Genomic DNA, 7,251 nt, shown 5'->3' with positions numbered 1-7,251 from the left:
AAGATAAATGTGAGTAGAGAAATTTCCTGCTTATCCAGAGATCTTATTCCTTCAGAGATCTTGCATTTTTACGACTTCAGGGAGGGCCAGTTGCAGCACAAACTTGGGGAAAAGTCCTCGGAGCAATTAAAGAAGCACCTCCTGTTGCTCTGGGGGGACCCTTAAGGCCCCTCCTCGGAGTCTCTTCCTGATGAGTCAAGTGCAAAATATGGTTTAAAATGGTTTCTTTGTTTCCTTATCCACAAAATAACAACGATTAAGAGCTAACTTTTTTTTAAAGATTTATCCTTTCTTTATATATATATATATATATGGTGTAGATGGACACAATACCTTTATTAATTTATTTATTTTTATGTGGTGTTGAAGATGGAACCCAGGGAACCCAGCAAAGTGCCACAGCCCCAGTCCCAAGATCTAACTCTTATTAAGTGTCTGCTTTAGTGCCATAATCCCTCCATGACCCTCTGGGATGGCTATTCCTTTTCATTTCACAGTGAGGATCCTGAGGCTCAAAACAAACAAACAAACAAACAAACACTCCCCACCCCCAGCAATAACGTGCCAAGGGTTACAGAGCTAATAAAACTTCCAGAGCTAGAAAGTTTTGTGAACTCAGGACTCTAGGCCAGGTCTGGCTGCCTTCAGCCTATTGTCCTGTACTGAGGGAAGAGATCAGTTTGTAGTGGCTCAAGATCAAGGAGGGAATCAATGTGGATGGAGGAACTTGACAACTGTTAAATGGTTTTCTACCAACTTCAAGGGAAGGTTTATCAGTCAGGAAAGTAGCATTTTAATAGGGTGTCTACAAACTTACCTGTCAAGAAAGAGATTCTATATGTAAACATATTTGGAGAGAGAGAGAGAGAGAGAGAGAGAGAGAGAGAGAGAGAGAGAGAGAGAGAGCGCGAGCGCACACTTGTAAGAGAGATTGACTTGTTATAAGGAATTGGCTCATGTGTTTATGGAAGCGAGTCCCCAGATCAGCAGGGTGAGTTGGCGAGGTGGAGACCTGGGAGTGCCTATGGCTTAGTTCCATTCTGAATCCCAAGGTCTGAAAACAAGGAGAGCTGATGGTATCATTCCCAGGAGCGTCGAAGGCTGGCAGGCTCGAGACCCAGGAAGAGTGGATGTTCAATTTGAGTCCAAAATCAGGAATTGAAAAGACAGTGTGTCCGTTGGAAGGCCATCAGGTGGGAGAAATTCTGTCTTGGAGCAGGGCCAGCCTTTGGAGGGCAATCCACTTTATTCTGCCAACTGACTTGAATGCTAATCTCATACAAATACACCCTCACAGAAATAGCCAGAATAATGCACCATCAAATATCCTGTGGCCCAGTCAAGTGGATACATAAAATTAACCATCTCACAGGGGGAGGAAGGATGATAAAGGAGACATGACACTAAAAGCATATGGTGGTGTGAGGTTGCTTAATGTAAGCGTTTCAGAAAAACATGGTCCCTGTGTTTGAGAACAGGCAGCCAAAGTCAGAAGGTGCTTTGAGACTAAGGAAGGAGGCTGACAGGTCCAGGATTACACAAAGGCGTAATTAGGCACTCACAGATGGACGTGCATCTTGGGCAGCAGCAACGCAGGGTGACCCCAGCACCCCACGGCAGGAGAAGGGATTTGTATACTAAGTGAAGACAACAATGGGCTGCAGCTGATCAGAATGTACCTGGCCTTTCTCAAAAACTATGAACATGTCCAATGTCAGTTAAGAAATGAGCAGGCACGACTAGCTGAATGACTTTGTCCATAGTGTTTTCGATGCAGGCCAGGGTTATCTGGTGGGCAAAATGGCAATTTTAGTTATGTCAAGGTGGATCCCTACAGTAGAGGACCTTAGTCCTTCTGCAAATAGTGTCATGTAATTGCAGCCACACACTGTGACCACTGATGGGAAGAAGAGGGAACAGTTCATGGAGAAGAGGTCCGTGGAGAAGAGATGTGGAGCAGGGCAGCTGAGGGCTGTTTTCCTGAAGCTCTAGGCTCTCCTCACCTGCAGCCAGAGGAGGATGCTCTCCTCCATTGCCCACAGTCTAAGGGCTCACCTGAGATCCCTGAGCTAAGTTCCTTCTGGTTAACTGACTTGGTGATTTTCACTTGTTCCTTTTTTCCTGGCTCAGCATTTTTTGACTTTGGTTCTTGACGCAGGGAAGACAGCCATGAGACCCACCAGATGCCTGCCAGTCTGATGGGAATGATGCAGAAAGAAAGAAGCTACTGATAAAGAGTGATAGATTCTGAGATCCTAAATTACCACTGAGCACTAGGTAAGAAAATGGGGGGGCCCCTAGGTCAGCCCAAAGAGTCCAGGGGAGGAAGTCAAACTTCAGAGATGCTTAAAAGAACACCAGAAGCTAGCCAGGAGATTGGGTCAGAAAAATGGGTATGACATATATAATACCACACAGGATGTAAAATACAGTCACACATTTTGGAAACTCTAAGAAGTTCGGTTGGAATAGGGTTCTCAGCCTGGGAGGTACTTTGGAATGACCTGGGAGTAGCAACAGAAATACTGATAACCAGCCCACGCTTGCTGAGATTTGGATGTCATTGGCCTGCTTGGGGCCCAGGAATCAGGAATACTTATAAATTGCCACAGGAGCAACAAAAACTTAAGAGAAGTTGCTAGAGAACGTGAAATTGGAGGGAGCCCGTGGGGGAGCGTCGCTAGGATGTGGTCAAGAATCTGAGCTCACTTTGGGGAAATAGGAAAGACTTGTGCAGAGCTCAGCAGAGAAATAAAGACCCGCTGAGCCCTCACTGGGCCACATCTGATAACTGTTTCTTTTTGAGCTATTGTTTCTTTTCCTCATTTAAACACGAAAGCCAACCGGGAAATAACAAAACATACAATAAAATAAAATCAGCTGAAAGATTACTCAGTAAAAAGAAGTGATAAAATAGTAAAAACAGGCCGATGCAGTAAACCCAAAAAGACTCAACCAGACAGAATCACCCACCAAGGGCCAAGCAATAAAAATAATAGGGAAAATGTCCTGGTGCAGGTGGTTAGCTTCTTCATGCATTGAGAAACTCGAGCTTCCCCACCATCCTGGGAGGGAGGGAGGGTGATTTGTTTCCAGTTTACAGAGGAGGAAATGAGATCTAGGGAGATGAAGCACAGGGGCTCAGGTTTAGAGAGGGTGGAGCAGAGTAATGACTACATTTTAATTATGAGGAAGTGGAGGTCAACTTGTCAAGACTAAATGGCCAGTAGGGGGCAGTACTGAGCTCCTTACCATGGTTCAAGGTTCAAGCCCCGATGCACATTGGAATCTTCTGGGGGTGATCCTCAGAAATACTGATGCCATTTAGACATTTCTTCAAGGAAGACATACAAACAGGCAACAGGCATCTGAAGAAATGCTCAACGTCACTTGTCATCAGGGACATGCAAGGTAACAACAGCATGATAAGACGGCACTGCACACACATCAGGATGGATATTATTTAAAAAAAAATAAAGACAAGCGGGATGTGGTGGTGCATGACTGTAATCCCGGCAATTCAGGAGGCTGCGACAGGAGGAATGCTTGGGATGTGGCTCAGTGATTAAGCACTCCTGGGTTCAATCCCTGGTTACCCCCCCCCGCCCCCCAAAAAAGACAATAAGTGTTGATGAAGATGTGGAAAAATTAGAACTCTTGCATGCTGTTGGTACAGATGAAAAAATGGTGCGGCTGCTTTGGAAGGCAGTATAGCTATCCTTCAAGAAACTAGAGTGACCATTTGATCCAACAATCCTACTTGTGGGTATTTCTCCAAAAGAACTGAGATCACAGTTCCGAAGATACATTCGCACTTTCGTGGTCATTCATTGCGGTGTTACTCACAATGGCCAAGAGATGGAAACAACCCACACACGTTCATCCACTGGAGAGTGCAGCGAGAAAATGTGGTAACACGCACAGTGGATCACTCAGGATGTTGTGCTAAGTCAAAAAAACAGTCACAGAAGAACAAACAATTCCACTTCCCTGAGGCACTAGAGTAGTCAAATTCATAGCATCCAAGAGGGGGATGGTGATTACCAGGGGACGAGGGAGGGGGACATGGGGAGTCACCAATGAACAGGTATGAAGATTCAGTCAAGCACCACGAATAAGTTCTAGAGATCCGCTGCACAAGAGTGCACCTAGAGTCAACGATAATGTATTGTACGCTTTAAATTTGTTCACAGGGTGGATTTGCTGTTAAGTGTTCTCATTCCATTTGAAAATCACTTTTCATTGAAACTTAAGCACTGTATTTGTTGTGAGTTATAGTTTCATGTGTATGTATGTATATATATGCATATCTATATCTATATATATACACATATACATATATATATATATATAACACAATTTCTTAGAAAGGAAAATGAAATGCTGAAGCCCGTGCTAGATTGAGCTTGATCCTAACTTGGTTGGTTGATCTGGGCTGGATCAAGCAGTCAGGGTGCAAATAAGCATAATTGTGGCTTTGCTCTAGTAGTGGTTTTACTCTGGTAGAAATATTTGTGATTTTACTCTACTAGTAATTGCCGCTATTTACTGAGCCCTGAGTACTAAGCACTTCCGTAGATGCTTTTTTTATTCCTCCTTGGGGATTGAGAAAACAGAGAGCTTAAGCTGCTTTCTCTGAGTCACCCAGCTGATGGTCAAGAGTGCAGGGGTTCCTGCCCAGGCCAGCCTAACTCCACAGCCGACTGTTTAGCTGCTGTGTTGCCTGGTCTCTAAGTAGGGTAGACTAGCCAAAGCTGAGTGGGTGGGACAGGTTCTAGAAGGTGAGCTCACAGGGTTGGGGAGTTCTAGAAGGCCCACGATCGGTCCGTGGCCTCATTACTCTCTTAACTCTGGGTGCTGGGGCCCTGGCCATACCGCGGGGGGCATCTCTAGCTGAAGCAGGGTTCGTAGCCACGGTGGCTGCTGCCATTGTCACTGCCATCTCCACTCTGGTGGGGAGGCCTCCTGACTGGTGAGTCTCCTTTCCCCTCTTCCTGGAGCTGTGAACCGGGGGCCCTGGGCTGGCCTGGCCAGTGAGGGACGAGGAAACAGCAAGGTCATGGTGAGAGGTAGGGGGAAATCCTGGCCTGTGAGATTGCCAAGCTGAGAGGGCCCGAGGTGGGGACACGGGAGACCCTGGCTCTGGGAGTCGCCAGATGTGGCTCCTTACACCTCTGGACCTGCTGTGAAATGCTGAGAGTGGACTTGCCTTTAAAGTCACTTTACTGTAAAGATATCAAAAATCACTCACTGTGTAGCGGTGAAGTTAGTTTCCTCATCTTTAAATTGAGGATATTAATCCTATCCACTTAGAATTGTTAAGAGGATTAGACAGATAAGATTCAGTTAGAAAATACCTTGGCCCAGTGTCTGACGGATTTGAAGAACTCAGCAAGAGGAACCTTCTCCACGTTGAAGACACGGGCTTGTGCTCTGCGGCCAGGACTTGGGCTTACTTCAGTCTCAGAAGCAACCACTCCGCACCGGCTGCTCTGCTTGGCTCCCAGGATAAGGAGAAAAATACAACTGTTCTTTGGAAGTTCGCCTTGTGGCGGGGAAAGACTGACCCATGTTGCTATCCAGTGTGACAGAGGGAGGGTAGAAGATCAAGATGCTGTGGGAGTGTTGGGTGCAGTGGCCTGCCAGGAGGGTCTCTCTGCGGAAACTCATCCCCTCTTGAGACCCTTGAAGTCAGAGTAAGAGTTAACTGTGGAGAGGCAAAGAGAGGGCTGATGTTCTAGACAGCAGGTCAGCCTGTGTGATGGGTGTGGAACTCTAGGGAGGGGGGTCTGTCCGTGGGGAGAGGCCAGCAGGGCTGGTCATGAAGGAGTGACAGGGGGAGCTGATAAGTGTCTCATGGCTGGACGTGGTGTTTAAAAACATCATTCTGGTGCATGTGTAGAGAACAGGGGCCAAGGCTGGGCACAAGAAGATCGTAAAGGACCGGTGATGGTGGTTTGAACCTAAGGAAAGATGGTTCTTTTGGAGAGATGGTAGAGTCAACAGGACCTAAGACTTGATTGGCTGGGGATGATGAAGGATGAGGATATATTCATATATTTATGAATGACATTAATATTTCTAGTATGGATAAATGGGCGGCCTGTTTTAGACTAGTGAAAGGAAGACAAAAGCAAGGGCCGATTACGGTGGGAACATTCGTTCTGTTTCAGACAGGCTTAGCGTTCAAGGGCAGTAATGAGGATTTTTGAACTTCCTTTGAGGAACAGGGGAGGGAGAAAGCTGACCCAGCACAAGCACTAGTACTGGTACTAGGGATGGCTCATTATAGAAATCCCAGCTAGTCTATTTTTGGTGTGAGGAGCTCGTTCTTTTCTTGATCTCGTTCTTGATCTTTCTCATTTATTCTCTTGACACGCTTATGGGGTGTGACTGATTTCCTCACTGTATGGGGGATGAAGATGAGTCTCAGAGACTGTCCATGGTCCTCAATACAGTAAGGAGCAGGGTGGGCTTCAAAGCCAAGTCTTGCCCCGAAGCTACGCCCTGAGCCATCTCGTCATCCCCAATGACATCCAAGTGGGGGGACCGGAGAGCGCGGCCACCCATTTTTGGAGAGTGGGTGTGATGGGCTGAGGTCATGAGAGATGTGGGCAGACGTGTCCGAGCGTGAGGTCTGAGAGAGAGAAAGGTTGGACTAGAAAGATGGAGAGGTGCGAGGTGTCGGGTGATGGCCATTGGCGGGGACAACACTGCCAAGGTCGGCAGGAGCTGATATTCTCCATGATCGTGGGGACCTGTCCACAAAGCCAAGGACGAGAAGGACGGAGGGCAATGCAAAACAGGGTGGGTGAGCTCCCAGGAAGGAGGAGTTTTTGCAAGGTCACGGTTTAGAAGGGATGAAGGGGGATGAAGGAGACCCTCAGCACAATCTGGGGCCTGTGAGAGGAGGACTGAGAGGAGGAGCATCTTCCATGTGAGAGGGCTTCAGGTAGCAGTCCTGGGAGACCCTATTTCAGGTCACTATATGGAGACTAGAAGAGGGGGTGTCTCTTGGTAGTGGGGCTTACGGACTGAGAGTGATGACACAGCTCAGCCCATTTCTCTGGAAAATCTGCTCCAGGCCATAACCCCATGGGGCTTTGGATTCCTACCAACTTTGGTCTCAGGCCAAACTTTGTCCCTTCCCAGTTGTCAAATCATAAGCCTCAGGATCAAATCATGCCTCGTGCGTGGCGTAGAGCTCAGAGGGTTCATTTTCTTCCCAGTTTCCCCTCCTCTCTCCCCAGC

This window comes from Ictidomys tridecemlineatus, chromosome 3 (genome assembly GCF_052094955.1).
Source record: "Ictidomys tridecemlineatus isolate mIctTri1 chromosome 3, mIctTri1.hap1, whole genome shotgun sequence".
NCBI classification, from domain to species: Eukaryota; Metazoa; Chordata; class Mammalia; order Rodentia; family Sciuridae; genus Ictidomys; species Ictidomys tridecemlineatus.
Note: the sequence above shows the minus strand (reverse complement) of the source record.